General features: G+C 50.7%; 38 non-coding genes across 38 annotated transcripts; 19 read left to right on the top strand and 19 right to left on the bottom strand.

Moving 5' to 3' along the window:
- Positions 1-578: 578 nt before the first annotated feature.
- TRNAR-CCU (transfer RNA arginine (anticodon CCU)) lies at positions 579-651 on the bottom strand. Its single transcript has one exon. It is a non-coding gene; the product is annotated as a tRNA-Arg (tRNA).
- Positions 652-1,345: 694 nt separating this feature from the next.
- Positions 1,346-1,418, top strand: TRNAA-AGC (transfer RNA alanine (anticodon AGC)). Its single transcript has one exon. It is a non-coding gene; the product is annotated as a tRNA-Ala (tRNA).
- A 600-nt stretch (positions 1,419-2,018) lies between these two features.
- TRNAR-CCU (transfer RNA arginine (anticodon CCU)) lies at positions 2,019-2,091 on the bottom strand. Its single transcript has one exon. It is a non-coding gene; the product is annotated as a tRNA-Arg (tRNA).
- A 694-nt stretch (positions 2,092-2,785) lies between these two features.
- Positions 2,786-2,858, top strand: TRNAA-AGC (transfer RNA alanine (anticodon AGC)). Its single transcript has one exon. It is a non-coding gene; the product is annotated as a tRNA-Ala (tRNA).
- A 600-nt stretch (positions 2,859-3,458) lies between these two features.
- Positions 3,459-3,531, bottom strand: TRNAR-CCU (transfer RNA arginine (anticodon CCU)). The gene has a single exon. It is a non-coding gene; the product is annotated as a tRNA-Arg (tRNA).
- Positions 3,532-4,225: 694 nt separating this feature from the next.
- On the top strand, positions 4,226-4,298 carry TRNAA-AGC (transfer RNA alanine (anticodon AGC)). The gene has a single exon. It is a non-coding gene; the product is annotated as a tRNA-Ala (tRNA).
- A 600-nt stretch (positions 4,299-4,898) lies between these two features.
- Positions 4,899-4,971, bottom strand: TRNAR-CCU (transfer RNA arginine (anticodon CCU)). The gene has a single exon. It is a non-coding gene; the product is annotated as a tRNA-Arg (tRNA).
- Positions 4,972-5,665: 694 nt separating this feature from the next.
- Positions 5,666-5,738, top strand: TRNAA-AGC (transfer RNA alanine (anticodon AGC)). The gene has a single exon. It is a non-coding gene; the product is annotated as a tRNA-Ala (tRNA).
- Positions 5,739-6,338: 600 nt separating this feature from the next.
- On the bottom strand, positions 6,339-6,411 carry TRNAR-CCU (transfer RNA arginine (anticodon CCU)). The gene has a single exon. It is a non-coding gene; the product is annotated as a tRNA-Arg (tRNA).
- Positions 6,412-7,105: 694 nt separating this feature from the next.
- Positions 7,106-7,178, top strand: TRNAA-AGC (transfer RNA alanine (anticodon AGC)). The gene has a single exon. It is a non-coding gene; the product is annotated as a tRNA-Ala (tRNA).
- A 600-nt stretch (positions 7,179-7,778) lies between these two features.
- Positions 7,779-7,851, bottom strand: TRNAR-CCU (transfer RNA arginine (anticodon CCU)). The gene has a single exon. It is a non-coding gene; the product is annotated as a tRNA-Arg (tRNA).
- A 694-nt stretch (positions 7,852-8,545) lies between these two features.
- TRNAA-AGC (transfer RNA alanine (anticodon AGC)) lies at positions 8,546-8,618 on the top strand. Its single transcript has one exon. It is a non-coding gene; the product is annotated as a tRNA-Ala (tRNA).
- A 600-nt stretch (positions 8,619-9,218) lies between these two features.
- On the bottom strand, positions 9,219-9,291 carry TRNAR-CCU (transfer RNA arginine (anticodon CCU)). The gene has a single exon. It is a non-coding gene; the product is annotated as a tRNA-Arg (tRNA).
- Positions 9,292-9,985: 694 nt separating this feature from the next.
- TRNAA-AGC (transfer RNA alanine (anticodon AGC)) lies at positions 9,986-10,058 on the top strand. Its single transcript has one exon. It is a non-coding gene; the product is annotated as a tRNA-Ala (tRNA).
- A 600-nt stretch (positions 10,059-10,658) lies between these two features.
- On the bottom strand, positions 10,659-10,731 carry TRNAR-CCU (transfer RNA arginine (anticodon CCU)). Its single transcript has one exon. It is a non-coding gene; the product is annotated as a tRNA-Arg (tRNA).
- A 694-nt stretch (positions 10,732-11,425) lies between these two features.
- Positions 11,426-11,498, top strand: TRNAA-AGC (transfer RNA alanine (anticodon AGC)). Its single transcript has one exon. It is a non-coding gene; the product is annotated as a tRNA-Ala (tRNA).
- Positions 11,499-12,098: 600 nt separating this feature from the next.
- TRNAR-CCU (transfer RNA arginine (anticodon CCU)) lies at positions 12,099-12,171 on the bottom strand. The gene has a single exon. It is a non-coding gene; the product is annotated as a tRNA-Arg (tRNA).
- Positions 12,172-12,865: 694 nt separating this feature from the next.
- On the top strand, positions 12,866-12,938 carry TRNAA-AGC (transfer RNA alanine (anticodon AGC)). Its single transcript has one exon. It is a non-coding gene; the product is annotated as a tRNA-Ala (tRNA).
- A 600-nt stretch (positions 12,939-13,538) lies between these two features.
- TRNAR-CCU (transfer RNA arginine (anticodon CCU)) lies at positions 13,539-13,611 on the bottom strand. Its single transcript has one exon. It is a non-coding gene; the product is annotated as a tRNA-Arg (tRNA).
- A 694-nt stretch (positions 13,612-14,305) lies between these two features.
- On the top strand, positions 14,306-14,378 carry TRNAA-AGC (transfer RNA alanine (anticodon AGC)). The gene has a single exon. It is a non-coding gene; the product is annotated as a tRNA-Ala (tRNA).
- Positions 14,379-14,978: 600 nt separating this feature from the next.
- Positions 14,979-15,051, bottom strand: TRNAR-CCU (transfer RNA arginine (anticodon CCU)). Its single transcript has one exon. It is a non-coding gene; the product is annotated as a tRNA-Arg (tRNA).
- A 694-nt stretch (positions 15,052-15,745) lies between these two features.
- Positions 15,746-15,818, top strand: TRNAA-AGC (transfer RNA alanine (anticodon AGC)). Its single transcript has one exon. It is a non-coding gene; the product is annotated as a tRNA-Ala (tRNA).
- A 600-nt stretch (positions 15,819-16,418) lies between these two features.
- On the bottom strand, positions 16,419-16,491 carry TRNAR-CCU (transfer RNA arginine (anticodon CCU)). Its single transcript has one exon. It is a non-coding gene; the product is annotated as a tRNA-Arg (tRNA).
- A 694-nt stretch (positions 16,492-17,185) lies between these two features.
- Positions 17,186-17,258, top strand: TRNAA-AGC (transfer RNA alanine (anticodon AGC)). The gene has a single exon. It is a non-coding gene; the product is annotated as a tRNA-Ala (tRNA).
- Positions 17,259-17,858: 600 nt separating this feature from the next.
- Positions 17,859-17,931, bottom strand: TRNAR-CCU (transfer RNA arginine (anticodon CCU)). Its single transcript has one exon. It is a non-coding gene; the product is annotated as a tRNA-Arg (tRNA).
- Positions 17,932-18,625: 694 nt separating this feature from the next.
- Positions 18,626-18,698, top strand: TRNAA-AGC (transfer RNA alanine (anticodon AGC)). The gene has a single exon. It is a non-coding gene; the product is annotated as a tRNA-Ala (tRNA).
- Positions 18,699-19,298: 600 nt separating this feature from the next.
- TRNAR-CCU (transfer RNA arginine (anticodon CCU)) lies at positions 19,299-19,371 on the bottom strand. The gene has a single exon. It is a non-coding gene; the product is annotated as a tRNA-Arg (tRNA).
- Positions 19,372-20,065: 694 nt separating this feature from the next.
- TRNAA-AGC (transfer RNA alanine (anticodon AGC)) lies at positions 20,066-20,138 on the top strand. The gene has a single exon. It is a non-coding gene; the product is annotated as a tRNA-Ala (tRNA).
- A 600-nt stretch (positions 20,139-20,738) lies between these two features.
- On the bottom strand, positions 20,739-20,811 carry TRNAR-CCU (transfer RNA arginine (anticodon CCU)). Its single transcript has one exon. It is a non-coding gene; the product is annotated as a tRNA-Arg (tRNA).
- A 694-nt stretch (positions 20,812-21,505) lies between these two features.
- TRNAA-AGC (transfer RNA alanine (anticodon AGC)) lies at positions 21,506-21,578 on the top strand. The gene has a single exon. It is a non-coding gene; the product is annotated as a tRNA-Ala (tRNA).
- Positions 21,579-22,178: 600 nt separating this feature from the next.
- TRNAR-CCU (transfer RNA arginine (anticodon CCU)) lies at positions 22,179-22,251 on the bottom strand. The gene has a single exon. It is a non-coding gene; the product is annotated as a tRNA-Arg (tRNA).
- A 694-nt stretch (positions 22,252-22,945) lies between these two features.
- On the top strand, positions 22,946-23,018 carry TRNAA-AGC (transfer RNA alanine (anticodon AGC)). Its single transcript has one exon. It is a non-coding gene; the product is annotated as a tRNA-Ala (tRNA).
- A 600-nt stretch (positions 23,019-23,618) lies between these two features.
- TRNAR-CCU (transfer RNA arginine (anticodon CCU)) lies at positions 23,619-23,691 on the bottom strand. Its single transcript has one exon. It is a non-coding gene; the product is annotated as a tRNA-Arg (tRNA).
- A 694-nt stretch (positions 23,692-24,385) lies between these two features.
- Positions 24,386-24,458, top strand: TRNAA-AGC (transfer RNA alanine (anticodon AGC)). Its single transcript has one exon. It is a non-coding gene; the product is annotated as a tRNA-Ala (tRNA).
- Positions 24,459-25,058: 600 nt separating this feature from the next.
- TRNAR-CCU (transfer RNA arginine (anticodon CCU)) lies at positions 25,059-25,131 on the bottom strand. Its single transcript has one exon. It is a non-coding gene; the product is annotated as a tRNA-Arg (tRNA).
- A 694-nt stretch (positions 25,132-25,825) lies between these two features.
- TRNAA-AGC (transfer RNA alanine (anticodon AGC)) lies at positions 25,826-25,898 on the top strand. The gene has a single exon. It is a non-coding gene; the product is annotated as a tRNA-Ala (tRNA).
- A 600-nt stretch (positions 25,899-26,498) lies between these two features.
- Positions 26,499-26,571, bottom strand: TRNAR-CCU (transfer RNA arginine (anticodon CCU)). Its single transcript has one exon. It is a non-coding gene; the product is annotated as a tRNA-Arg (tRNA).
- A 694-nt stretch (positions 26,572-27,265) lies between these two features.
- Positions 27,266-27,338, top strand: TRNAA-AGC (transfer RNA alanine (anticodon AGC)). Its single transcript has one exon. It is a non-coding gene; the product is annotated as a tRNA-Ala (tRNA).
- Positions 27,339-27,354: the final 16 nt, after the last annotated feature.

Genomic DNA, 27,354 nt, shown 5'->3' with positions numbered 1-27,354 from the left:
TCACTATTTTATTCAAAACTCGCCAATCGTCGCAAATAAAGTCATGTGCTCGCTTCTGTTTTTTTTACTATCATCCTAAAAGTCTTCCGTCCACTTTCTGCTATCCCAAAGAGTCATCCGCGCGAGGGCCGGCAACAGGCGTGATACTGTGCAACAGGCGCATTGCATGGCATTGGTGACATATTCAGGAAATTCCACTTTGATGCCACCCAGGGCTGTTAACCTTTTATTTCATTTCAATACGATGCTTCGAATAATTGGTTCAAAGTGCGCAGCCTTTGCTCTTTTATTTCGTTTTCATCGGAGCAGGTCGGAGCTGGCAGAAGAGTGAGCCCTGTCTGCAGGAGCTCTGATTCCAGAAAGCATATTTTCCCTGTCTTTCTTACCACTCATCTGTGTCTCTTCGCTGACATGAGGCGTTGCTACACTCTGCAGTCTCCCGGCATTTAAAGTCTGCTACCAGCAGAGCACGTTCTGGACTTCACAGCGCCCAGCAAAGTACTAGCCTGCGCCCACCCCCTACTACCGCAAAAACCTTTTGCATGCTTTGGCAGAAGTGTGAACAAAATGCCACGAACCACCCCAGATGGGACTCGAACCCACAATCCCTGGCTTAGGAGGCCAGTGCCTTATCCATTAGGCCACTGGGGCCACTCGACAGAGAAGGGGAAAGTTCTTTCTTTTCCTCTTCTCTCACTGGAGTCACGGGTACTGGCCCACTGAAAAGGGCAAGTTGGCTCACGTCCAAAGCTGCAGTGTCCCAGCACACGCGGGCAAAAGGCACCTGCTTGCACTCGGCTGGACACTTCCGCTTTATGGGACACACGATGGAAAGTGGACTCAATTCCCAGACCTAACTCTTACCTGTTTGGTATTCTGACGCTCGATTGTAAAATATGGCCAGCTGGTAAAAATGACAAAGGGCACTCCAGCGCTGGTCCTTTGGCTGCAGGCGGCGTGTCAGCGGCCTAAAACAGCAAGAAATAGCGAGAGAAATAAAGTGAGAAGCAAGCACCTTTTCAATTGGGCTCTCGGGTCTATGGGACTGGCGTGCAGCCTCTTGATCACAAGCGCAGGTCCAGCGTGAAAGGGCGTGGCAGTGGAGTCACTCTGCTATTAATACCTGGTTGGCCAATCCTCGTTGCAATGGATGGCCATCTGCAGCTTTACTTGTAGCTCCACTGAAGGTATTTTGTTTTGGGCAAAGGGGTGAGATTGTGATTTCCTCTGCCGCAGATGAAGAGAAAGGGCTTTATGCACTACAGGTCCCTGGACAGCCAAGCAAGTGTGAGCCGGAGATTGTGCTTCAGCTCTGAAGCAGTGTATCGAGAGCCTTCGAGGAGGAGGGGAATTAGCTCAGATGGTAGAGCGCTCGCTTAGCATGCGAGAGGTAGCGGGATCGATGCCCGCATTCTCCAGCAAGACGCTTTTTCTTCATTTTCACTATTTTATTCAAAACGCGCCAATCGTCGCAAATAAAGTCATGTGCTCGCTTCTGTTTTTTTTACTATCATCCTAAAAGTCTTCCGTCCACTTTCTGCTATCCCAAAGAGTCACCCGCGCGAGGGCCGGCAACAGGCGTGATACTGTGCAACAGGCGCATTGCATGGCATTGGTGACATATTCAGGAAATTCCACTTTGATGCCACCCAGGGCTGTTAACCTTTTATTTCATTTCAATACGATGCTTCGAATAATTGGTTCAAAGTGCGCAGCCTTTGCTCTTTTATTTCGTTTTCATCGGAGCAGGTCGGAGCTGGCAGAAGAGTGAGCCCTGTCTGCAGGAGCTCTGATTCCAGAAAGCATATTTTCCCTGTCTTTCTTACCACTCATCTGTGTCTCTTCGCTGACATGAGGCGTTGCTACACTCTGCAGTCTCCCGGCATTTAAAGTCTGCTACCAGCAGAGCACGTTCTGGACTTCACAGCGCCCAGCAAAGTACTAGCCTGCGCCCACCCCCTACTACCTCAAAAACCTTTTGCATGCTTTGGCAGAAGTGTGAACAAAATGCCACGAACCACCCCAGATGGGACTCGAACCCACAATCCCTGGCTTAGGAGGCCAGTGCCTTATCCATTAGGCCACTGGGGCAACTCGACAGAGAAGGGGAAAGTTCTTTCTTTTCCTCTTCTCTCACTGGAGTCACGGGTACTGGCCCACTGAAAAGGGCAAGTTGGCTCACGTCCAAAGCTGCAGTGTCCCAGCACACGCGGGCAAGAGGCACCTGCTTGCACTCGGCTGGACACTTCCGCTTTATGGGACACACGATGGAAAGTGGACTCAATTCCCAGACCTAACTCTTACCTGTTTGGTATTCTGACGCTCGATTGTAAAATATGGCCAGCTGGTAAAAATGACAAAGGGCACTCCAGCGCTGGTCCTTTGGCTGCAGGCGGCGTGTCAGCGGCCTAAAACAGCAAGAAATAGCGAGAGAAATAAAGTGAGAAGCAAGCACCTTTTCAATTGGGCTCTCGGGTCTATGGGACTGGCGTGCAGCCTCTTGATCACAAGCGCAGGTCCAGCGTGAAAGGGCGTGGCAGTGGAGTCACTCTGCTATTAATACCTGGTTGGCCAATCCTCGTTGCAATGGATGGCCATCTGCAGCTTTACTTGTAGCTCCACTGAAGGTATTTTGTTTTGGGCAAAGGGGTGAGATTGTGATTTCCTCTGCCGCAGATGAAGAGAAAGGGCTTTATGCACTACAGGTCCCTGGACAGCCAAGCAAGTGTGAGCCGGAGATTGTGCTTCAGCTCTGAAGCAGTGTATCGAGAGCCTTCGAGGAGGAGGGGAATTAGCTCAGATGGTAGAGCGCTCGCTTAGCATGCGAGAGGTAGCGGGATCGATGCCCGCATTCTCCAGCAAGACGCTTTTTCTTCATTTTCACTATTTTATTCAAAACTCGCCAATCGTCGCAAATAAAGTCATGTGCTCGCTTCTGTTTTTTTTACTATCATCCTAAAAGTCTTCCGTCCACTTTCTGCTATCCCAAAGAGTCACCCGCGCGAGGGCCGGCAACAGGCGTGATACTGTGCAACAGGCGCATTGCATGGCATTGGTGACATATTCAGGAAATTCCACTTTGATGCCACCCAGGGCTGTTAACCTTTTATTTCATTTCAATACGATGCTTCGAATAATTGGTTCAAAGTGCGCAGCCTTTGCTCTTTTATTTCGTTTTCATCGGAGCAGGTCGGAGCTGGCACAAGAGTGAGCCCTGTCTGCAGGAGCTCTGATTCCAGAAAGCATATTTTCCCTGTCTTTCTTACCACTCATCTGTGTCTCTTCGCTGACATGAGGCGTTGCTACACTCTGCAGTCTCCCGGCATTTAAAGTCTGCTACCAGCAGAGCACGTTCTGGACTTCACAGCGCCCAGCAAAGTACTAGCCTGCGCCCACCCCCTACTACCTCAAAAACCTTTTGCATGCTTTGGCAGAAGTGTGAACAAAATGCCACGAACCACCCCAGATGGGACTCGAACCCACAATCCCTGGCTTAGGAGGCCAGTGCCTTATCCATTAGGCCACTGGGGCCACTCGACAGAGAAGGGGAAAGTTCTTTCTTTTCCTCTTCTCTCACTGGAGTCACGGGTACTGGCCCACTGAAAAGGGCAAGTTGGCTCACGTCCAAAGCTGCAGTGTCCCAGCACACGCGGGCAAAAGGCACCTGCTTGCACTCGGCTGGACACTTCCGCTTTATGGGACACACGATGGAAAGTGGACTCAATTCCCAGACCTAACTCTTACCTGTTTGGTATTCTGACGCTCGATTGTAAAATATGGCCAGCTGGTAAAAATGACAAAGGGCACTCCAGCGCTGGTCCTTTGGCTGCAGGCGGCGTGTCAGCGGCCTAAAACAGCAAGAAATAGCGAGAGAAATAAAGTGAGAAGCAAGCACCTTTTCAATTGGGCTCTCGGGTCTATGGGACTGGCGTGCAGCCTCTTGATCACAAGCGCAGGTCCAGCGTGAAAGGGCGTGGCAGTGGAGTCACTCTGCTATTAATACCTGGTTGGCCAATCCTCGTTGCAATGGATGGCCATCTGCAGCTTTACTTGTAGCTCCACTGAAGGTATTTTGTTTTGGGCAAAGGGGTGAGATTGTGATTTCCTCTGCCGCAGATGAAGAGAAAGGGCTTTATGCACTACAGGTCCCTGGACAGCCAAGCAAGTGTGAGCCGGAGATTGTGCTTCAGCTCTGAAGCAGTGTATCGAGAGCCTTCGAGGAGGAGGGGAATTAGCTCAGATGGTAGAGCGCTCGCTTAGCATGCGAGAGGTAGCGGGATCGATGCCCGCATTCTCCAGCAAGACGCTTTTTCTTCATTTTCACTATTTTATTCAAAACTCGCCAATCGTCGCAAATAAAGTCATGTGCTCGCTTCTGTTTTTTTTACTATCATCCTAAAAGTCTTCCGTCCACTTTCTGCTATCCCAAAGAGTCACCCGCGCGAGGGCCGGCAACAGGCGTGATACTGTGCAACAGGCGCATTGCATGGCATTGGTGACATATTCAGGAAATTCCACTTTGATGCCACCCAGGGCTGTTAACCTTTTATTTCATTTCAATACGATGCTTCGAATAATTGGTTCAAAGTGCGCAGCCTTTGCTCTTTTATTTCGTTTTCATCGGAGCAGGTCGGAGCTGGCAGAAGAGTGAGCCCTGTCTGCAGGAGCTCTGATTCCAGAAAGCATATTTTCCCTGTCTTTCTTACCACTCATCTGTGTCTCTTCGCTGACATGAGGCGTTGCTACACTCTGCAGTCTCCCGGCATTTAAAGTCTGCTACCAGCAGAGCACGTTCTGGACTTCACAGCGCCCAGCAAAGTACTAGCCTGCGCCCACCCCCTACTACCTCAAAAACCTTTTGCATGCTTTGGCAGAAGTGTGAACAAAATGCCACGAACCACCCCAGATGGGACTCGAACCCACAATCCCTGGCTTAGGAGGCCAGTGCCTTATCCATTAGGCCACTGGGGCAACTCGACAGAGAAGGGGAAAGTTCTTTCTTTTCCTCTTCTCTCACTGGAGTCACGGGTACTGGCCCACTGAAAAGGGCAAGTTGGCTCACGTCCAAAGCTGCAGTGTCCCAGCACACGCGGGCAAGAGGCACCTGCTTGCACTCGGCTGGACACTTCCGCTTTATGGGACACACGATGGAAAGTGGACTCAATTCCCAGACCTAACTCTTACCTGTTTGGTATTCTGACGCTCGATTGTAAAATATGGCCAGCTGGTAAAAATGACAAAGGGCACTCCAGCGCTGGTCCTTTGGCTGCAGGCGGCGTGTCAGCGGCCTAAAACAGCAAGAAATAGCGAGAGAAATAAAGTGAGAAGCAAGCACCTTTTCAATTGGGCTCTCGGGTCTATGGGACTGGCGTGCAGCCTCTTGATCACAAGCGCAGGTCCAGCGTGAAAGGGCGTGGCAGTGGAGTCACTCTGCTATTAATACCTGGTTGGCCAATCCTCGTTGCAATGGATGGCCATCTGCAGCTTTACTTGTAGCTCCACTGAAGGTATTTTGTTTTGGGCAAAGGGGTGAGATTGTGATTTCCTCTGCCGCAGATGAAGAGAAAGGGCTTTATGCACTACAGGTCCCTGGACAGCCAAGCAAGTGTGAGCCGGAGACTGTGCTTCAGCTCTGAAGCAGTGTATCGAGAGCCTTCGAGGAGGAGGGGAATTAGCTCAGATGGTAGAGCGCTCGCTTAGCATGCGAGAGGTAGCGGGATCGATGCCCGCATTCTCCAGCAAGACGCTTTTACTTCATTTTCACTATTTTATTCAAAACTCGCCAATCGTCGCAAATAAAGTCATGTGCTCGCTTCTGTTTTTTTTACTATCATCCTAAAAGTCTTCCGTCCACTTTCTGCTATCCCAAAGAGTCATCCGCGCGAGGGCCGGCAACAGGCGTGATACTGTGCAACAGGCGCATTGCATGGCATTGGTGACATATTCAGGAAATTCCACTTTGATGCCACCCAGGGCTGTTAACCTTTTATTTCATTTCAATACGATGCTTCGAATAATTGGTTCAAAGTGCGCAGCCTTTGCTCTTTTATTTCGTTTTCATCGGAGCAGGTCGGAGCTGGCACAAGAGTGAGCCCTGTCTGCAGGAGCTCTGATTCCAGAAAGCATATTTTCCCTGTCTTTCTTACCACTCATCTGTGTCTCTTCGCTGACATGAGGCGTTGCTACACTCTGCAGTCTCCCGGCATTTAAAGTCTGCTACCAGCAGAGCACGTTCTGGACTTCACAGCGCCCAGCAAAGTACTAGCCTGCGCCCACCCCCTACTACCGCAAAAACCTTTTGCATGCTTTGGCAGAAGTGTGAACAAAATGCCACGAACCACCCCAGATGGGACTCGAACCCACAATCCCTGGCTTAGGAGGCCAGTGCCTTATCCATTAGGCCACTGGGGCCACTCAACAGAGAAGGGGAAAGTTCTTTCTTTTCCTCTTCTCTCACTGGAGTCACGGGTACTGGCCCACTGAAAAGGGCAAGTTGGCTCACGTCCAAAGCTGCAGTGTCCCAGCACACGCGGGCAAAAGGCATCTGCTTGCACTCGGCTGGACACTTCCGCTTTATGGGACACACGATGGAAAGTGGACTCAATTCCCAGACCTAACTCTTACCTGTTTGGTATTCTGACGCTCGATTGTAAAATATGGCCAGCTGGTAAAAATGACAAAGGGCACTCCAGCGCTGGTCCTTTGGCTGCAGGCGGCGTGTCAGCGGCCTAAAACAGCAAGAAATAGCGAGAGAAATAAAGTGAGAAGCAAGCACCTTTTCAATTGGGCTCGCGGGTCTATGGGACTGGCGTGCAGCCTCTTGATCACAAGCGCAGGTCCAGCGTGAAAGGGCGTGGCAGTGGAGTCACTCTGCTATTAATACCTGGTTGGCCAATCCTCGTTGCAATGGATGGCCATCTGCAGCTTTACTTGTAGCTCCACTGAAGGTATTTTGTTTTGGGCAAAGGGGTGAGATTGTGATTTCCTCTGCCGCAGATGAAGAGAAAGGGCTTTATGCACTACAGGTCCCTGGACAGCCAAGCAAGTGTGAGCCGGAGATTGTGCTTCAGCTCTGAAGCAGTGTATCGAGAGCCTTCGAGGAGGAGGGGAATTAGCTCAGATGGTAGAGCGCTCGCTTAGCATGCGAGAGGTAGCGGGATCGATGCCCGCATTCTCCAGCAAGACGCTTTTTCTTCATTTTCACTATTTTATTCAAAACTCGCCAATCGTCGCAAATAAAGTCATGTGCTCGCTTCTGTTTTTTTTACTATCATCCTAAAAGTCTTCCGTCCACTTTCTGCTATCCCAAAGAGTCACCCGCGCGAGGGCCGGCAACAGGCGTGATACTGTGCAACAGGCGCATTGCATGGCATTGGTGACATATTCAGGAAATTCCACTTTGATGCCACCCAGGGCTGTTAACCTTTTATTTCATTTCAATACGATGCTTCGAATAATTGGTTCAAAGTGCGCAGCCTTTGCTCTTTTATTTCGTTTTCATCGGAGCAGGTCGGAGCTGGCAGAAGAGTGAGCCCTGTCTGCAGGAGCTCTGATTCCAGAAAGCATATTTTCCCTGTCTTTCTTACCACTCATCTGTGTCTCTTCGCTGACATGAGGCGTTGCTACACTCTGCAGTCTCCCGGCATTTAAAGTCTGCTACCAGCAGAGCACGTTCTGGACTTCACAGCGCCCAGCAAAGTACTAGCCTGCGCCCACCCCCTACTACCTCAAAAACCTTTTGCATGCTTTGGCAGAAGTGTGAACAAAATGCCACGAACCACCCCAGATGGGACTCGAACCCACAATCCCTGGCTTAGGAGGCCAGTGCCTTATCCATTAGGCCACTGGGGCAACTCGACAGAGAAGGGGAAAGTTCTTTCTTTTCCTCTTCTCTCACTGGAGTCACGGGTACTGGCCCACTGAAAAGGGCAAGTTGGCTCACGTCCAAAGCTGCAGTGTCCCAGCACACGCGGGCAAGAGGCACCTGCTTGCACTCGGCTGGACACTTCCGCTTTATGGGACACACGATGGAAAGTGGACTCAATTCCCAGACCTAACTCTTACCTGTTTGGTATTCTGACGCTCGATTGTAAAATATGGCCAGCTGGTCAAAATGACAAAGGGCACTCCAGCGCTGGTCCTTTGGCTGCAGGCGGCGTGTCAGCGGCCTAAAACAGCAAGAAATAGCGAGAGAAATAAAGTGAGAAGCAAGCACCTTTTCAATTGGGCTCTCGGGTCTATGGGACTGGCGTGCAGCCTCTTGATCACAAGCGCAGGTCCAGCGTGAAAGGGCGTGGGAGTGGAGTCACTCTGCTATTAATACCTGGTTGGCCAATCCTCGTTGCAATGGATGGCCATCTGCAGCTTTACTTGTAGCTCCACTGAAGGTATTTTGTTTTGGGCAAAGGGGTGAGATTGTGATTTCCTCTGCGGCAGATGAAGAGAAAGGGCTTTATGCACTACAGGTCCCTGGACAGCCAAGCAAGTGTGAGCCGGAGACTGTGCTTCAGCTCTGAAGCAGTGTATCGAGAGCCTTCGAGGAGGAGGGGAATTAGCTCAGATGGTAGAGCGCTCGCTTAGCATGCGAGAGGTAGCGGGATCGATGCCCGCATTCTCCAGCAAGACGCTTTTTCTTCATTTTCACTATTTTATTCAAAACTCGCCAATCGTCGCAAATAAAGTCATGTGCTCGCTTCTGTTTTTTTTACTATCATCCTAAAAGTCTTCCGTCCACTTTCTGCTATCCCAAAGAGTCATCCGCGCGAGGGCCGGCAACAGGCGTGATACTGTGCAACAGGCGCATTGCATGGCATTGGTGACATATTCAGGAAATTCCACTTTGATGCCACCCAGGGCTGTTAACCTTTTATTTCATTTCAATACGATGCTTCGAATAATTGGTTCAAAGTGCGCAGCCTTTGCTCTTTTATTTCGTTTTCATCGGAGCAGGTCGGAGCTGGCAGAAGAGTGAGCCCTGTCTGCAGGAGCTCTGATTCCAGAAAGCATATTTTCCCTGTCTTTCTTACCACTCATCTGTGTCTCTTCGCTGACATGAGGCGTTGCTACACTCTGCAGTCTCCCGGCATTTAAAGTCTGCTACCAGCAGAGCACGTTCTGGACTTCACAGCGCCCAGCAAAGTACTAGCCTGCGCCCACCCCCTACTACCGCAAAAACCTTTTGCATGCTTTGGCAGAAGTGTGAACAAAATGCCACGAACCACCCCAGATGGGACTCGAACCCACAATCCCTGGCTTAGGAGGCCAGTGCCTTATCCATTAGGCCACTGGGGCCACTCGACAGAGAAGGGGAAAGTTCTTTCTTTTCCTCTTCTCTCACTGGAGTCACGGGTACTGGCCCACTGAAAAGGGCAAGTTGGCTCACGTCCAAAGCTGCAGTGTCCCAGCACACGCGGGCAAAAGGCACCTGCTTGCACTCGGCTGGACACTTCCGCTTTATGGGACACACGATGGAAAGTGGACTCAATTCCCAGACCTAACTCTTACCTGTTTGGTATTCTGACGCTCGATTGTAAAATATGGCCAGCTGGTAAAAATGACAAAGGGCACTCCAGCGCTGGTCCTTTGGCTGCAGGCGGCGTGTCAGCGGCCTAAAACAGCAAGAAATAGCGAGAGAAATAAAGTGAGAAGCAAGCACCTTTTCAATTGGGCTCTCGGGTCTATGGGACTGGCGTGCAGCCTCTTGATCACAAGCGCAGGTCCAGCGTGATAGGGCGTGGCAGTGGAGTCACTCTGCTATTAATACCTGGTTGGCCAATCCTCGTTGCAATGGATGGCCATCTGCAGCTTTACTTGTAGCTCCACTGAAGGTATTTTGTTTTGGGCAAAGGGGTGAGATTGTGATTTCCTCTGCGGCAGATGAAGAGAAAGGGCTTTATGCACTACAGGTCCCTGGACAGCCAAGCAAATGTGAGCCGGAGACTGTGCTTCAGCTCTGAAGCAGTGTATCGAGAGCCTTCGAGGAGGAGGGGAATTAGCTCAGATGGTAGAGCGCTCGCTTAGCATGCGAGAGGTAGCGGGATCGATGCCCGCATTCTCCAGCAAGACGCTTTTACTTCATTTTCACTATTTTATTCAAAACTCGCCAATCGTCGCAAATAAAGTCATGTGCTCGCTTCTGTTTTTTTTACTATCATCCTAAAAGTCTTCCGTCCACTTTCTGCTATCCCAAAGAGTCATCCGCGCGAGGGCCGGCAACAGGCGTGATACTGTGCAACAGGCGCATTGCATGGCATTGGTGACATATTCAGGAAATTCCACTTTGATGCCACCCAGGGCTGTTAACCTTTTATTTCATTTCAATACGATGCTTCGAATAATTGGTTCAAAGTGCGCAGCCTTTGCTCTTTTATTTCGTTTTCATCGGAGCAGGTCGGAGCTGGCAGAAGAGTGAGCCCTGTCTGCAGGAGCTCTGATTCCAGAAAGCATATTTTCCCTGTCTTTCTTACCACTCATCTGTGTCTCTTCGCTGACATGAGGCGTTGCTACACTCTGCAGTCTCCCGGCATTTAAAGTCTGCTACCAGCAGAGCACGTTCTGGACTTCACAGCGCCCAGCAAAGTACTAGCCTGCGCCCACCCCCTACTACCGCAAAAACCTTTTGCATGCTTTGGCAGAAGTGTGAACAAAATGCCACGAACCACCCCAGATGGGACTCGAACCCACAATCCCTGGCTTAGGAGGCCAGTGCCTTATCCATTAGGCCACTGGGGCCACTCGACAGAGAAGGGGAAAGTTCTTTCTTTTCCTCTTCTCTCACTGGAGTCACGGGTACTGGCCCACTGAAAAGGGCAAGTTGGCTCACGTCCAAAGCTGCAGTGTCCCAGCACACGCGGGCAAAAGGCACCTGCTTGCACTCGGCTGGACACTTCCGCTTTATGGGACACACGATGGAAAGTGGACTCAATTCCCAGACCTAACTCTTACCTGTTTGGTATTCTGACGCTCGATTGTAAAATATGGCCAGCTGGTAAAAATGACAAAGGGCACTCCAGCGCTGGTCCTTTGGCTGCAGGCGGCGTGTCAGCGGCCTAAAACAGCAAGAAATAGCGAGAGAAATAAAGTGAGAAGCAAGCACCTTTTCAATTGGGCTCTCGGGTCTATGGGACTGGCGTGCAGCCTCTTGATCACAAGCGCAGGTCCAGCGTGAAAGGGCGTGGCAGTGGAGTCACTCTGCTATTAATACCTGGTTGGCCAATCCTCGTTGCAATGGATGGCCATCTGCAGCTTTACTTGTAGCTCCACTGAAGGTATTTTGTTTTGGGCAAAGGGGTGAGATTGTGATTTCCTCTGCCGCAGATGAAGAGAAAGGGCTTTATGCACTACAGGTCCCTGGACAGCCAAGCAAGTGTGAGCCGGAGATTGTGCTTCAGCTCTGAAGCAGTGTATCGAGAGCCTTCGAGGAGGAGGGGAATTAGCTCAGATGGTAGAGCGCTCGCTTAGCATGCGAGAGGTAGCGGGATCGATGCCCGCATTCTCCAGCAAGACGCTTTTTCTTCATTTTCACTATTTTATTCAAAACTCGCCAATCGTCGCAAATAAAGTCATGTGCTCGCTTCTGTTTTTTTTACTATCATCCTAAAAGTCTTCCGTCCACTTTCTGCTATCCCAAAGAGTCACCCGCGCGAGGGCCGGCAACAGGCGTGATACTGTGCAACAGGCGCATTGCATGGCATTGGTGACATATTCAGGAAATTCCACTTTGATGCCACCCAGGGCTGTTAACCTTTTATTTCATTTCAATACGATGCTTCGAATAATTGGTTCAAAGTGCGCAGCCTTTGCTCTTTTATTTCGTTTTCATCGGAGCAGGTCGGAGCTGGCAGAAGAGTGAGCCCTGTCTGCAGGAGCTCTGATTCCAGAAAGCATATTTTCCCTGTCTTTCTTACCACTCATCTGTGTCTCTTCGCTGACATGAGGCGTTGCTACACTCTGCAGTCTCCCGGCATTTAAAGTCTGCTACCAGCAGAGCACGTTCTGGACTTCACAGCGCCCAGCAAAGTACTAGCCTGCGCCCACCCCCTACTACCTCAAAAACCTTTTGCATGCTTTGGCAGAAGTGTGAACAAAATGCCACGAACCACCCCAGATGGGACTCGAACCCACAATCCCTGGCTTAGGAGGCCAGTGCCTTATCCATTAGGCCACTGGGGCAACTCGACAGAGAAGGGGAAAGTTCTTTCTTTTCCTCTTCTCTCACTGGAGTCACGGGTACTGGCCCACTGAAAAGGGCAAGTTGGCTCACGTCCAAAGCTGCAGTGTCCCAGCACACGCGGGCAAGAGGCACCTGCTTGCACTCGGCTGGACACTTCCGCTTTATGGGACACACGATGGAAAGTGGACTCAATTCCCAGACCTAACTCTTACCTGTTTGGTATTCTGACGCTCGATTGTAAAATATGGCCAGCTGGTAAAAATGACAAAGGGCACTCCAGCGCTGGTCCTTTGGCTGCAGGCGGCGTGTCAGCGGCCTAAAACAGCAAGAAATAGCGAGAGAAATAAAGTGAGAAGCAAGCACCTTTTCAATTGGGCTCTCGGGTCTATGGGACTGGCGTGCAGCCTCTTGATCACAAGCGCAGGTCCAGCGTGAAAGGGCGTGGGAGTGGAGTCACTCTGCTATTAATACCTGGTTGGCCAATCCTCGTTGCAATGGATGGCCATCTGCAGCTTTACTTGTAGCTCCACTGAAGGTATTTTGTTTTGGGCAAAGGGGTGAGATTGTGATTTCCTCTGCGGCAGATGAAGAGAAAGGGCTTTATGCACTACAGGTCCCTGGACAGCCAAGCAAGTGTGAGCCGGAGACTGTGCTTCAGCTCTGAAGCAGTGTATCGAGAGCCTTCGAGGAGGAGGGGAATTAGCTCAGATGGTAGAGCGCTCGCTTAGCATGCGAGAGGTAGCGGGATCGATGCCCGCATTCTCCAGCAAGACGCTTTTTCTTCATTTTCACTATTTTATTCAAAACTCGCCAATCGTCGCAAATAAAGTCATGTGCTCGCTTCTGTTTTTTTTACTATCATCCTAAAAGTCTTCCGTCCACTTTCTGCTATCCCAAAGAGTCATCCGCGCGAGGGCCGGCAACAGGCGTGATACTGTGCAACAGGCGCATTGCATGGCATTGGTGACATATTCAGGAAATTCCACTTTGATGCCACCCAGGGCTGTTAACCTTTTATTTCATTTCAATACGATGCTTCGAATAATTGGTTCAAAGTGCGCAGCCTTTGCTCTTTTATTTCGTTTTCATCGGAGCAGGTCGGAGCTGGCAGAAGAGTGAGCCCTGTCTGCAGGAGCTCTGATTCCAGAAAGCATATTTTCCCTGTCTTTCTTACCACTCATCTGTGTCTCTTCGCTGACATGAGGCGTTGCTACACTCTGCAGTCTCCCGGCATTTAAAGTCTGCTACCAGCAGAGCACGTTCTGGACTTCACAGCGCCCAGCAAAGTACTAGCCTGCGCCCACCCCCTACTACCGCAAAAACCTTTTGCATGCTTTGGCAGAAGTGTGAACAAAATGCCACGAACCACCCCAGATGGGACTCGAACCCACAATCCCTGGCTTAGGAGGCCAGTGCCTTATCCATTAGGCCACTGGGGCCACTCGACAGAGAAGGGGAAAGTTCTTTCTTTTCCTCTTCTCTCACTGGAGTCACGGGTACTGGCCCACTGAAAAGGGCAAGTTGGCTCACGTCCAAAGCTGCAGTGTCCCAGCACACGCGGGCAAAAGGCACCTGCTTGCACTCGGCTGGACACTTCCGCTTTATGGGACACACGATGGAAAGTGGACTCAATTCCCAGACCTAACTCTTACCTGTTTGGTATTCTGACGCTCGATTGTAAAATATGGCCAGCTGGTAAAAATGACAAAGGGCACTCCAGCGCTGGTCCTTTGGCTGCAGGCGGCGTGTCAGCGGCCTAAAACAGCAAGAAATAGCGAGAGAAATAAAGTGAGAAGCAAGCACCTTTTCAATTGGGCTCTCGGGTCTATGGGACTGGCGTGCAGCCTCTTGATCACAAGCGCAGGTCCAGCGTGAAAGGGCGTGGCAGTGGAGTCACTCTGCTATTAATACCTGGTTGGCCAATCCTCGTTGCAATGGATGGCCATCTGCAGCTTTACTTGTAGCTCCACTGAAGGTATTTTGTTTTGGGCAAAGGGGTGAGATTGTGATTTCCTCTGCCGCAGATGAAGAGAAAGGGCTTTATGCACTACAGGTCCCTGGACAGCCAAGCAAGTGTGAGCCGGAGATTGTGCTTCAGCTCTGAAGCAGTGTATCGAGAGCCTTCGAGGAGGAGGGGAATTAGCTCAGATGGTAGAGCGCTCGCTTAGCATGCGAGAGGTAGCGGGATCGATGCCCGCATTCTCCAGCAAGACGCTTTTTCTTCATTTTCACTATTTTATTCAAAACTCGCCAATCGTCGCAAATAAAGTCATGTGCTCGCTTCTGTTTTTTTTACTATCATCCTAAAAGTCTTCCGTCCACTTTCTGCTATCCCAAAGAGTCATCCGCGCGAGGGCCGGCAACAGGCGTGATACTGTGCAACAGGCGCATTGCATGGCATTGGTGACATATTCAGGAAATTCCACTTTGATGCCACCCAGGGCTGTTAACCTTTTATTTCATTTCAATACGATGCTTCGAATAATTGGTTCAAAGTGCGCAGCCTTTGCTCTTTTATTTCGTTTTCATCGGAGCAGGTCGGAGCTGGCAGAAGAGTGAGCCCTGTCTGCAGGAGCTCTGATTCCAGAAAGCATATTTTCCCTGTCTTTCTTACCACTCATCTGTGTCTCTTCGCTGACATGAGGCGTTGCTACACTCTGCAGTCTCCCGGCATTTAAAGTCTGCTACCAGCAGAGCACGTTCTGGACTTCACAGCGCCCAGCAAAGTACTAGCCTGCGCCCACCCCCTACTACCGCAAAAACCTTTTGCATGCTTTGGCAGAAGTGTGAACAAAATGCCACGAACCACCCCAGATGGGACTCGAACCCACAATCCCTGGCTTAGGAGGCCAGTGCCTTATCCATTAGGCCACTGGGGCCACTCGACAGAGAAGGGGAAAGTTCTTTCTTTTCCTCTTCTCTCACTGGAGTCACGGGTACTGGCCCACTGAAAAGGGCAAGTTGGCTCACGTCCAAAGCTGCAGTGTCCCAGCACACGCGGGCAAAAGGCACCTGCTTGCACTCGGCTGGACACTTCCGCTTTATGGGACACACGATGGAAAGTGGACTCAATTCCCAGACCTAACTCTTACCTGTTTGGTATTCTGACGCTCGATTGTAAAATATGGCCAGCTGGTAAAAATGACAAAGGGCACTCCAGCGCTGGTCCTTTGGCTGCAGGCGGCGTGTCAGCGGCCTAAAACAGCAAGAAATAGCGAGAGAAATAAAGTGAGAAGCAAGCACCTTTTCAATTGGGCTCTCGGGTCTATGGGACTGGCGTGCAGCCTCTTGATCACAAGCGCAGGTCCAGCGTGAAAGGGCGTGGCAGTGGAGTCACTCTGCTATTAATACCTGGTTGGCCAATCCTCGTTGCAATGGATGGCCATCTGCAGCTTTACTTGTAGCTCCACTGAAGGTATTTTGTTTTGGGCAAAGGGGTGAGATTGTGATTTCCTCTGCCGCAGATGAAGAGAAAGGGCTTTATGCACTACAGGTCCCTGGACAGCCAAGCAAGTGTGAGCCGGAGATTGTGCTTCAGCTCTGAAGCAGTGTATCGAGAGCCTTCGAGGAGGAGGGGAATTAGCTCAGATGGTAGAGCGCTCGCTTAGCATGCGAGAGGTAGCGGGATCGATGCCCGCATTCTCCAGCAAGACGCTTTTTCTTCATTTTCACTATTTTATTCAAAACTCGCCAATCGTCGCAAATAAAGTCATGTGCTCGCTTCTGTTTTTTTTACTATCATCCTAAAAGTCTTCCGTCCACTTTCTGCTATCCCAAAGAGTCACCCGCGCGAGGGCCGGCAACAGGCGTGATACTGTGCAACAGGCGCATTGCATGGCATTGGTGACATATTCAGGAAATTCCACTTTGATGCCACCCAGGGCTGTTAACCTTTTATTTCATTTCAATACGATGCTTCGAATAATTGGTTCAAAGTGCGCAGCCTTTGCTCTTTTATTTCGTTTTCATCGGAGCAGGTCGGAGCTGGCAGAAGAGTGAGCCCTGTCTGCAGGAGCTCTGATTCCAGAAAGCATATTTTCCCTGTCTTTCTTACCACTCATCTGTGTCTCTTCGCTGACATGAGGCGTTGCTACACTCTGCAGTCTCCCGGCATTTAAAGTCTGCTACCAGCAGAGCACGTTCTGGACTTCACAGCGCCCAGCAAAGTACTAGCCTGCGCCCACCCCCTACTACCTCAAAAACCTTTTGCATGCTTTGGCAGAAGTGTGAACAAAATGCCACGAACCACCCCAGATGGGACTCGAACCCACAATCCCTGGCTTAGGAGGCCAGTGCCTTATCCATTAGGCCACTGGGGCAACTCGACAGAGAAGGGGAAAGTTCTTTCTTTTCCTCTTCTCTCACTGGAGTCACGGGTACTGGCCCACTGAAAAGGGCAAGTTGGCTCACGTCCAAAGCTGCAGTGTCCCAGCACACGCGGGCAAGAGGCACCTGCTTGCACTCGGCTGGACACTTCCGCTTTATGGGACACACGATGGAAAGTGGACTCAATTCCCAGACCTAACTCTTACCTGTTTGGTATTCTGACGCTCGATTGTAAAATATGGCCAGCTGGTAAAAATGACAAAGGGCACTCCAGCGCTGGTCCTTTGGCTGCAGGCGGCGTGTCAGCGGCCTAAAACAGCAAGAAATAGCGAGAGAAATAAAGTGAGAAGCAAGCACCTTTTCAATTGGGCTCTCGGGTCTATGGGACTGGCGTGCAGCCTCTTGATCACAAGCGCAGGTCCAGCGTGAAAGGGCGTGGGAGTGGAGTCACTCTGCTATTAATACCTGGTTGGCCAATCCTCGTTGCAATGGATGGCCATCTGCAGCTTTACTTGTAGCTCCACTGAAGGTATTTTGTTTTGGGCAAAGGGGTGAGATTGTGATTTCCTCTGCGGCAGATGAAGAGAAAGGGCTTTATGCACTACAGGTCCCTGGACAGCCAAGCAAGTGTGAGCCGGAGACTGTGCTTCAGCTCTGAAGCAGTGTATCGAGAGCCTTCGAGGAGGAGGGGAATTAGCTCAGATGGTAGAGCGCTCGCTTAGCATGCGAGAGGTAGCGGGATCGATGCCCGCATTCTCCAGCAAGACGCTTTTTCTTCATTTTCACTATTTTATTCAAAACTCGCCAATCGTCGCAAATAAAGTCATGTGCTCGCTTCTGTTTTTTTTACTATCATCCTAAAAGTCTTCCGTCCACTTTCTGCTATCCCAAAGAGTCATCCGCGCGAGGGCCGGCAACAGGCGTGATACTGTGCAACAGGCGCATTGCATGGCATTGGTGACATATTCAGGAAATTCCACTTTGATGCCACCCAGGGCTGTTAACCTTTTATTTCATTTCAATACGATGCTTCGAATAATTGGTTCAAAGTGCGCAGCCTTTGCTCTTTTATTTCGTTTTCATCGGAGCAGGTCGGAGCTGGCAGAAGAGTGAGCCCTGTCTGCAGGAGCTCTGATTCCAGAAAGCATATTTTCCCTGTCTTTCTTACCACTCATCTGTGTCTCTTCGCTGACATGAGGCGTTGCTACACTCTGCAGTCTCCCGGCATTTAAAGTCTGCTACCAGCAGAGCACGTTCTGGACTTCACAGCGCCCAGCAAAGTACTAGCCTGCGCCCACCCCCTACTACCGCAAAAACCTTTTGCATGCTTTGGCAGAAGTGTGAACAAAATGCCACGAACCACCCCAGATGGGACTCGAACCCACAATCCCTGGCTTAGGAGGCCAGTGCCTTATCCATTAGGCCACTGGGGCCACTCGACAGAGAAGGGGAAAGTTCTTTCTTTTCCTCTTCTCTCACTGGAGTCACGGGTACTGGCCCACTGAAAAGGGCAAGTTGGCTCACGTCCAAAGCTGCAGTGTCCCAGCACACGCGGGCAAAAGGCACCTGCTTGCACTCGGCTGGACACTTCCGCTTTATGGGACACACGATGGAAAGTGGACTCAATTCCCAGACCTAACTCTTACCTGTTTGGTATTCTGACGCTCGATTGTAAAATATGGCCAGCTGGTAAAAATGACAAAGGGCACTCCAGCGCTGGTCCTTTGGCTGCAGGCGGCGTGTCAGCGGCCTAAAACAGCAAGAAATAGCGAGAGAAATAAAGTGAGAAGCAAGCACCTTTTCAATTGGGCTCTCGGGTCTATGGGACTGGCGTGCAGCCTCTTGATCACAAGCGCAGGTCCAGCGTGAAAGGGCGTGGCAGTGGAGTCACTCTGCTATTAATACCTGGTTGGCCAATCCTCGTTGCAATGGATGGCCATCTGCAGCTTTACTTGTAGCTCCACTGAAGGTATTTTGTTTTGGGCAAAGGGGTGAGATTGTGATTTCCTCTGCCGCAGATGAAGAGAAAGGGCTTTATGCACTACAGGTCCCTGGACAGCCAAGCAAGTGTGAGCCGGAGATTGTGCTTCAGCTCTGAAGCAGTGTATCGAGAGCCTTCGAGGAGGAGGGGAATTAGCTCAGATGGTAGAGCGCTCGCTTAGCATGCGAGAGGTAGCGGGATCGATGCCCGCATTCTCCAGCAAGACGCTTTTTCTTCATTTTCACTATTTTATTCAAAACTCGCCAATCGTCGCAAATAAAGTCATGTGCTCGCTTCTGTTTTTTTTACTATCATCCTAAAAGTCTTCCGTCCACTTTCTGCTATCCCAAAGAGTCATCCGCGCGAGGGCCGGCAACAGGCGTGATACTGTGCAACAGGCGCATTGCATGGCATTGGTGACATATTCAGGAAATTCCACTTTGATGCCACCCAGGGCTGTTAACCTTTTATTTCATTTCAATACGATGCTTCGAATAATTGGTTCAAAGTGCGCAGCCTTTGCTCTTTTATTTCGTTTTCATCGGAGCAGGTCGGAGCTGGCAGAAGAGTGAGCCCTGTCTGCAGGAGCTCTGATTCCAGAAAGCATATTTTCCCTGTCTTTCTTACCACTCATCTGTGTCTCTTCGCTGACATGAGGCGTTGCTACACTCTGCAGTCTCCCGGCATTTAAAGTCTGCTACCAGCAGAGCACGTTCTGGACTTCACAGCGCCCAGCAAAGTACTAGCCTGCGCCCACCCCCTACTACCGCAAAAACCTTTTGCATGCTTTGGCAGAAGTGTGAACAAAATGCCACGAACCACCCCAGATGGGACTCGAACCCACAATCCCTGGCTTAGGAGGCCAGTGCCTTATCCATTAGGCCACTGGGGCCACTCGACAGAGAAGGGGAAAGTTCTTTCTTTTCCTCTTCTCTCACTGGAGTCACGGGTACTGGCCCACTGAAAAGGGCAAGTTGGCTCACGTCCAAAGCTGCAGTGTCCCAGCACACGCGGGCAAAAGGCACCTGCTTGCACTCGGCTGGACACTTCCGCTTTATGGGACACACGATGGAAAGTGGACTCAATTCCCAGACCTAACTCTTACCTGTTTGGTATTCTGACGCTCGATTGTAAAATATGGCCAGCTGGTAAAAATGACAAAGGGCACTCCAGCGCTGGTCCTTTGGCTGCAGGCGGCGTGTCAGCGGCCTAAAACAGCAAGAAATAGCGAGAGAAATAAAGTGAGAAGCAAGCACCTTTTCAATTGGGCTCTCGGGTCTATGGGACTGGCGTGCAGCCTCTTGATCACAAGCGCAGGTCCAGCGTGAAAGGGCGTGGCAGTGGAGTCACTCTGCTATTAATACCTGGTTGGCCAATCCTCGTTGCAATGGATGGCCATCTGCAGCTTTACTTGTAGCTCCACTGAAGGTATTTTGTTTTGGGCAAAGGGGTGAGATTGTGATTTCCTCTGCCGCAGATGAAGAGAAAGGGCTTTATGCACTACAGGTCCCTGGACAGCCAAGCAAGTGTGAGCCGGAGATTGTGCTTCAGCTCTGAAGCAGTGTATCGAGAGCCTTCGAGGAGGAGGGGAATTAGCTCAGATGGTAGAGCGCTCGCTTAGCATGCGAGAGGTAGCGGGATCGATGCCCGCATTCTCCAGCAAGACGCTTTTTCTTCATTTTCACTATTTTATTCAAAACTCGCCAATCGTCGCAAATAAAGTCATGTGCTCGCTTCTGTTTTTTTTACTATCATCCTAAAAGTCTTCCGTCCACTTTCTGCTATCCCAAAGAGTCACCCGCGCGAGGGCCGGCAACAGGCGTGATACTGTGCAACAGGCGCATTGCATGGCATTGGTGACATATTCAGGAAATTCCACTTTGATGCCACCCAGGGCTGTTAACCTTTTATTTCATTTCAATACGATGCTTCGAATAATTGGTTCAAAGTGCGCAGCCTTTGCTCTTTTATTTCGTTTTCATCGGAGCAGGTCGGAGCTGGCAGAAGAGTGAGCCCTGTCTGCAGGAGCTCTGATTCCAGAAAGCATATTTTCCCTGTCTTTCTTACCACTCATCTGTGTCTCTTCGCTGACATGAGGCGTTGCTACACTCTGCAGTCTCCCGGCATTTAAAGTCTGCTACCAGCAGAGCACGTTCTGGACTTCACAGCGCCCAGCAAAGTACTAGCCTGCGCCCACCCCCTACTACCTCAAAAACCTTTTGCATGCTTTGGCAGAAGTGTGAACAAAATGCCACGAACCACCCCAGATGGGACTCGAACCCACAATCCCTGGCTTAGGAGGCCAGTGCCTTATCCATTAGGCCACTGGGGCAACTCGACAGAGAAGGGGAAAGTTCTTTCTTTTCCTCTTCTCTCACTGGAGTCACGGGTACTGGCCCACTGAAAAGGGCAAGTTGGCTCACGTCCAAAGCTGCAGTGTCCCAGCACACGCGGGCAAGAGGCACCTGCTTGCACTCGGCTGGACACTTCCGCTTTATGGGACACACGATGGAAAGTGGACTCAATTCCCAGACCTAACTCTTACCTGTTTGGTATTCTGACGCTCGATTGTAAAATATGGCCAGCTGGTAAAAATGACAAAGGGCACTCCAGCGCTGGTCCTTTGGCTGCAGGCGGCGTGTCAGCGGCCTAAAACAGCAAGAAATAGCGAGAGAAATAAAGTGAGAAGCAAGCACCTTTTCAATTGGGCTCTCGGGTCTATGGGACTGGCGTGCAGCCTCTTGATCACAAGCGCAGGTCCAGCGTGAAAGGGCGTGGGAGTGGAGTCACTCTGCTATTAATACCTGGTTGGCCAATCCTCGTTGCAATGGATGGCCATCTGCAGCTTTACTTGTAGCTCCACTGAAGGTATTTTGTTTTGGGCAAAGGGGTGAGATTGTGATTTCCTCTGCGGCAGATGAAGAGAAAGGGCTTTATGCACTACAGGTCCCTGGACAGCCAAGCAAGTGTGAGCCGGAGACTGTGCTTCAGCTCTGAAGCAGTGTATCGAGAGCCTTCGAGGAGGAGGGGAATTAGCTCAGATGGTAGAGCGCTCGCTTAGCATGCGAGAGGTAGCGGGATCGATGCCCGCATTCTCCAGCAAGACGCTTTTTCTTCATTTTCACTATTTTATTCAAAACTCGCCAATCGTCGCAAATAAAGTCATGTGCTCGCTTCTGTTTTTTTTACTATCATCCTAAAAGTCTTCCGTCCACTTTCTGCTATCCCAAAGAGTCATCCGCGCGAGGGCCGGCAACAGGCGTGATACTGTGCAACAGGCGCATTGCATGGCATTGGTGACATATTCAGGAAATTCCACTTTGATGCCACCCAGGGCTGTTAACCTTTTATTTCATTTCAATACGATGCTTCGAATAATTGGTTCAAAGTGCGCAGCCTTTGCTCTTTTATTTCGTTTTCATCGGAGCAGGTCGGAGCTGGCAGAAGAGTGAGCCCTGTCTGCAGGAGCTCTGATTCCAGAAAGCATATTTTCCCTGTCTTTCTTACCACTCATCTGTGTCTCTTCGCTGACATGAGGCGTTGCTACACTCTGCAGTCTCCCGGCATTTAAAGTCTGCTACCAGCAGAGCACGTTCTGGACTTCACAGCGCCCAGCAAAGTACTAGCCTGCGCCCACCCCCTACTACCGCAAAAACCTTTTGCATGCTTTGGCAGAAGTGTGAACAAAATGCCACGAACCACCCCAGATGGGACTCGAACCCACAATCCCTGGCTTAGGAGGCCAGTGCCTTATCCATTAGGCCACTGGGGCCACTCGACAGAGAAGGGGAAAGTTCTTTCTTTTCCTCTTCTCTCACTGGAGTCACGGGTACTGGCCCACTGAAAAGGGCAAGTTGGCTCACGTCCAAAGCTGCAGTGTCCCAGCACACGCGGGCAAAAGGCACCTGCTTGCACTCGGCTGGACACTTCCGCTTTATGGGACACACGATGGAAAGTGGACTCAATTCCCAGACCTAACTCTTACCTGTTTGGTATTCTGACGCTCGATTGTAAAATATGGCCAGCTGGTAAAAATGACAAAGGGCACTCCAGCGCTGGTCCTTTGGCTGCAGGCGGCGTGTCAGCGGCCTAAAACAGCAAGAAATAGCGAGAGAAATAAAGTGAGAAGCAAGCACCTTTTCAATTGGGCTCTCGGGTCTATGGGACTGGCGTGCAGCCTCTTGATCACAAGCGCAGGTCCAGCGTGAAAGGGCGTGGCAGTGGAGTCACTCTGCTATTAATACCTGGTTGGCCAATCCTCGTTGCAATGGATGGCCATCTGCAGCTTTACTTGTAGCTCCACTGAAGGTATTTTGTTTTGGGCAAAGGGGTGAGATTGTGATTTCCTCTGCGGCAGATGAAGAGAAAGGGCTTTATGCACTACAGGTCCCTGGACAGCCAAGCAAGTGTGAGCCGGAGACTGTGCTTCAGCTCTGAAGCAGTGTATCGAGAGCCTTCGAGGAGGAGGGGAATTAGCTCAGATGGTAGAGCGCTCGCTTAGCATGCGAGAGGTAGCGGGATCGATGCCCGCATTCTCCAGCAAGACGCTTTTTCTTCATTTTCACTATTTTATTCAAAACTCGCCAATCGTCGCAAATAAAGTCATGTGCTCGCTTCTGTTTTTTTTACTATCATCCTAAAAGTCTTCCGTCCACTTTCTGCTATCCCAAAGAGTCATCCGCGCGAGGGCCGGCAACAGGCGTGATACTGTGCAACAGGCGCATTGCATGGCATTGGTGACATATTCAGGAAATTCCACTTTGATGCCACCCAGGGCTGTTAACCTTTTATTTCATTTCAATACGATGCTTCGAATAATTGGTTCAAAGTGCGCAGCCTTTGCTCTTTTATTTCGTTTTCATCGGAGCAGGTCGGAGCTGGCAGAAGAGTGAGCCCTGTCTGCAGGAGCTCTGATTCCAGAAAGCATATTTTCCCTGTCTTTCTTACCACTCATCTGTGTCTCTTCGCTGACATGAGGCGTTGCTACACTCTGCAGTCTCCCGGCATTTAAAGTCTGCTACCAGCAGAGCACGTTCTGGACTTCACAGCGCCCAGCAAAGTACTAGCCTGCGCCCACCCCCTACTACCGCAAAAACCTTTTGCATGCTTTGGCAGAAGTGTGAACAAAATGCCACGAACCACCCCAGATGGGACTCGAACCCACAATCCCTGGCTTAGGAGGCCAGTGCCTTATCCATTAGGCCACTGGGGCCACTCGACAGAGAAGGGGAAAGTTCTTTCTTTTCCTCTTCTCTCACTGGAGTCACGGGTACTGGCCCACTGAAAAGGGCAAGTTGGCTCACGTCCAAAGCTGCAGTGTCCCAGCACACGCGGGCAAAAGGCACCTGCTTGCACTCGGCTGGACACTTCCGCTTTATGGGACACACGATGGAAAGTGGACTCAATTCCCAGACCTAACTCTTACCTGTTTGGTATTCTGACGCTCGATTGTAAAATATGGCCAGCTGGTAAAAATGACAAAGGGCACTCCAGCGCTGGTCCTTTGGCTGCAGGCGGCGTGTCAGCGGCCTAAAACAGCAAGAAATAGCGAGAGAAATAAAGTGAGAAGCAAGCACCTTTTCAATTGGGCTCTCGGGTCTATGGGACTGGCGTGCAGCCTCTTGATCACAAGCGCAGGTCCAGCGTGATAGGGCGTGGCAGTGGAGTCACTCTGCTATTAATACCTGGTTGGCCAATCCTCGTTGCAATGGATGGCCATCTGCAGCTTTACTTGTAGCTCCACTGAAGGTATTTTGTTTTGGGCAAAGGGGTGAGATTGTGATTTCCTCTGCGGCAGATGAAGAGAAAGGGCTTTATGCACTACAGGTCCCTGGACAGCCAAGCAAGTGTGAGCCGGAGACTGTGCTTCAGCTCTGAAGCAGTGTATCGAGAGCCTTCGAGGAGGAGGGGAATTAGCTCAGATGGTAGAGCGCTCGCTTAGCATGCGAGAGGTAGCGGGATCGATGCCCGCATTCTCCAGCAAGACGCTTTTACTTCATTTTCACTATTTTATTCAAAACTCGCCAATCGTCGCAAATAAAGTCATGTGCTCGCTTCTGTTTTTTTTACTATCATCCTAAAAGTCTTCCGTCCACTTTCTGCTATCCCAAAGAGTCATCCGCGCGAGGGCGGGCAACAGGCGTGATACTGTGCAACAGGCGCATTGCATGGCATTGGTGACATATTCAGGAAATTCCACTTTGATGCCACCCAGGGCTGTTAACCTTTTATTTCATTTCAATACGATGCTTCGAATAATTGGTTCAAAGTGCGCAGCCTTTGCTCTTTTATTTCGTTTTCATCGGAGCAGGTCGGAGCTGGCAGAAGAGTGAGCCCTGTCTGCAGGAGCTCTGATTCCAGAAAGCATATTTTCCCTGTCTTTCTTACCACTCATCTGTGTCTCTTCGCTGACATGAGGCGTTGCTACACTCTGCAGTCTCCCGGCATTTAAAGTCTGCTACCAGCAGAGCACGTTCTGGACTTCACAGCGCCCAGCAAAGTACTAGCCTGCGCCCACCCCCTACTACCGCAAAAACCTTTTGCATGCTTTGGCAGAAGTGTGAACAAAATGCCACGAACCACCCCAGATGGGACTCGAACCCACAATCCCTGGCTTAGGAGGCCAGTGCCTTATCCATTAGGCCACTGGGGCCACTCGACAGAGAAGGGGAAAGTTCTTTCTTTTCCTCTTCTCTCACTGGAGTCACGGGTACTGGCCCACTGAAAAGGGCAAGTTGGCTCACGTCCAAAGCTGCAGTGTCCCAGCACACGCGGGCAAAAGGCACCTGCTTGCACTCGGCTGGACACTTCCGCTTTATGGGACACACGATGGAAAGTGGACTCAATTCCCAGACCTAACTCTTACCTGTTTGGTATTCTGACGCTCGATTGTAAAATATGGCCAGCTGGTAAAAATGACAAAGGGCACTCCAGCGCTGGTCCTTTGGCTGCAGGCGGCGTGTCAGCGGCCTAAAACAGCAAGAAATAGCGAGAGAAATAAAGTGAGAAGCAAGCACCTTTTCAATTGGGCTCTCGGGTCTATGGGACTGGCGTGCAGCCTCTTGATCACAAGCGCAGGTCCAGCGTGAAAGGGCGTGGCAGTGGAGTCACTCTGCTATTAATACCTGGTTGGCCAATCCTCGTTGCAATGGATGGCCATCTGCAGCTTTACTTGTAGCTCCACTGAAGGTATTTTGTTTTGGGCAAAGGGGTGAGATTGTGATTTCCTCTGCCGCAGATGAAGAGAAAGGGCTTTATGCACTACAGGTCCCTGGACAGCCAAGCAAGTGTGAGCCGGAGATTGTGCTTCAGCTCTGAAGCAGTGTATCGAGAGCCTTCGAGGAGGAGGGGAATTAGCTCAGATGGTAGAGCGCTCGCTTAGCATGCGAGAGGTAGCGGGATCGATGCCCGCATTCTCCAGCAAGACGCTTTTTCTTCATTTTCACTATTTTATTCAAAACTCGCCAATCGTCGCAAATAAAGTCATGTGCTCGCTTCTGTTTTTTTTACTATCATCCTAAAAGTCTTCCGTCCACTTTCTGCTATCCCAAAGAGTCACCCGCGCGAGGGCCGGCAACAGGCGTGATACTGTGCAACAGGCGCATTGCATGGCATTGGTGACATATTCAGGAAATTCCACTTTGATGCCACCCAGGGCTGTTAACCTTTTATTTCATTTCAATACGATGCTTCGAATAATTGGTTCAAAGTGCGCAGCCTTTGCTCTTTTATTTCGTTTTCATCGGAGCAGGTCGGAGCTGGCAGAAGAGTGAGCCCTGTCTGCAGGAGCTCTGATTCCAGAAAGCATATTTTCCCTGTCTTTCTTACCACTCATCTGTGTCTCTTCGCTGACATGAGGCGTTGCTACACTCTGCAGTCTCCCGGCATTTAAAGTCTGCTACCAGCAGAGCACGTTCTGGACTTCACAGCGCCCAGCAAAGTACTAGCCTGCGCCCACCCCCTACTACCTCAAAAACCTTTTGCATGCTTTGGCAGAAGTGTGAACAAAATGCCACGAACCACCCCAGATGGGACTCGAACCCACAATCCCTGGCTTAGGAGGCCAGTGCCTTATCCATTAGGCCACTGGGGCAACTCGACAGAGAAGGGGAAAGTTCTTTCTTTTCCTCTTCTCTCACTGGAGTCACGGGTACTGGCCCACTGAAAAGGGCAAGTTGGCTCACGTCCAAAGCTGCAGTGTCCCAGCACACGCGGGCAAGAGGCACCTGCTTGCACTCGGCTGGACACTTCCGCTTTATGGGACACACGATGGAAAGTGGACTCAATTCCCAGACCTAACTCTTACCTGTTTGGTATTCTGACGCTCGATTGTAAAATATGGCCAGCTGGTAAAAATGACAAAGGGCACTCCAGCGCTGGTCCTTTGGCTGCAGGCGGCGTGTCAGCGGCCTAAAACAGCAAGAAATAGCGAGAGAAATAAAGTGAGAAGCAAGCACCTTTTCAATTGGGCTCTCGGGTCTATGGGACTGGCGTGCAGCCTCTTGATCACAAGCGCAGGTCCAGCGTGAAAGGGCGTGGGAGTGGAGTCACTCTGCTATTAATACCTGGTTGGCCAATCCTCGTTGCAATGGATGGCCATCTGCAGCTTTACTTGTAGCTCCACTGAAGGTATTTTGTTTTGGGCAAAGGGGTGAGATTGTGATTTCCTCTGCGGCAGATGAAGAGAAAGGGCTTTATGCACTACAGGTCCCTGGACAGCCAAGCAAGTGTGAGCCGGAGACTGTGCTTCAGCTCTGAAGCAGTGTATCGAGAGCCTTCGAGGAGGAGGGGAATTAGCTCAGATGGTAGAGCGCTCGCTTAGCATGCGAGAGGTAGCGGGATCGATGCCCGCATTCTCCAGCAAGACGCTTTTTCT

This window comes from Ambystoma mexicanum, chromosome 5q (genome assembly GCF_040938575.1).
Source record: "Ambystoma mexicanum isolate Mex_15411 chromosome 5q, UKY_AmexF1_1, whole genome shotgun sequence".
NCBI lineage: Eukaryota > Metazoa > Chordata > Amphibia > Caudata > Ambystomatidae > Ambystoma > Ambystoma mexicanum.
This window is presented reverse-complemented; position numbering and strand designations above follow the sequence as displayed.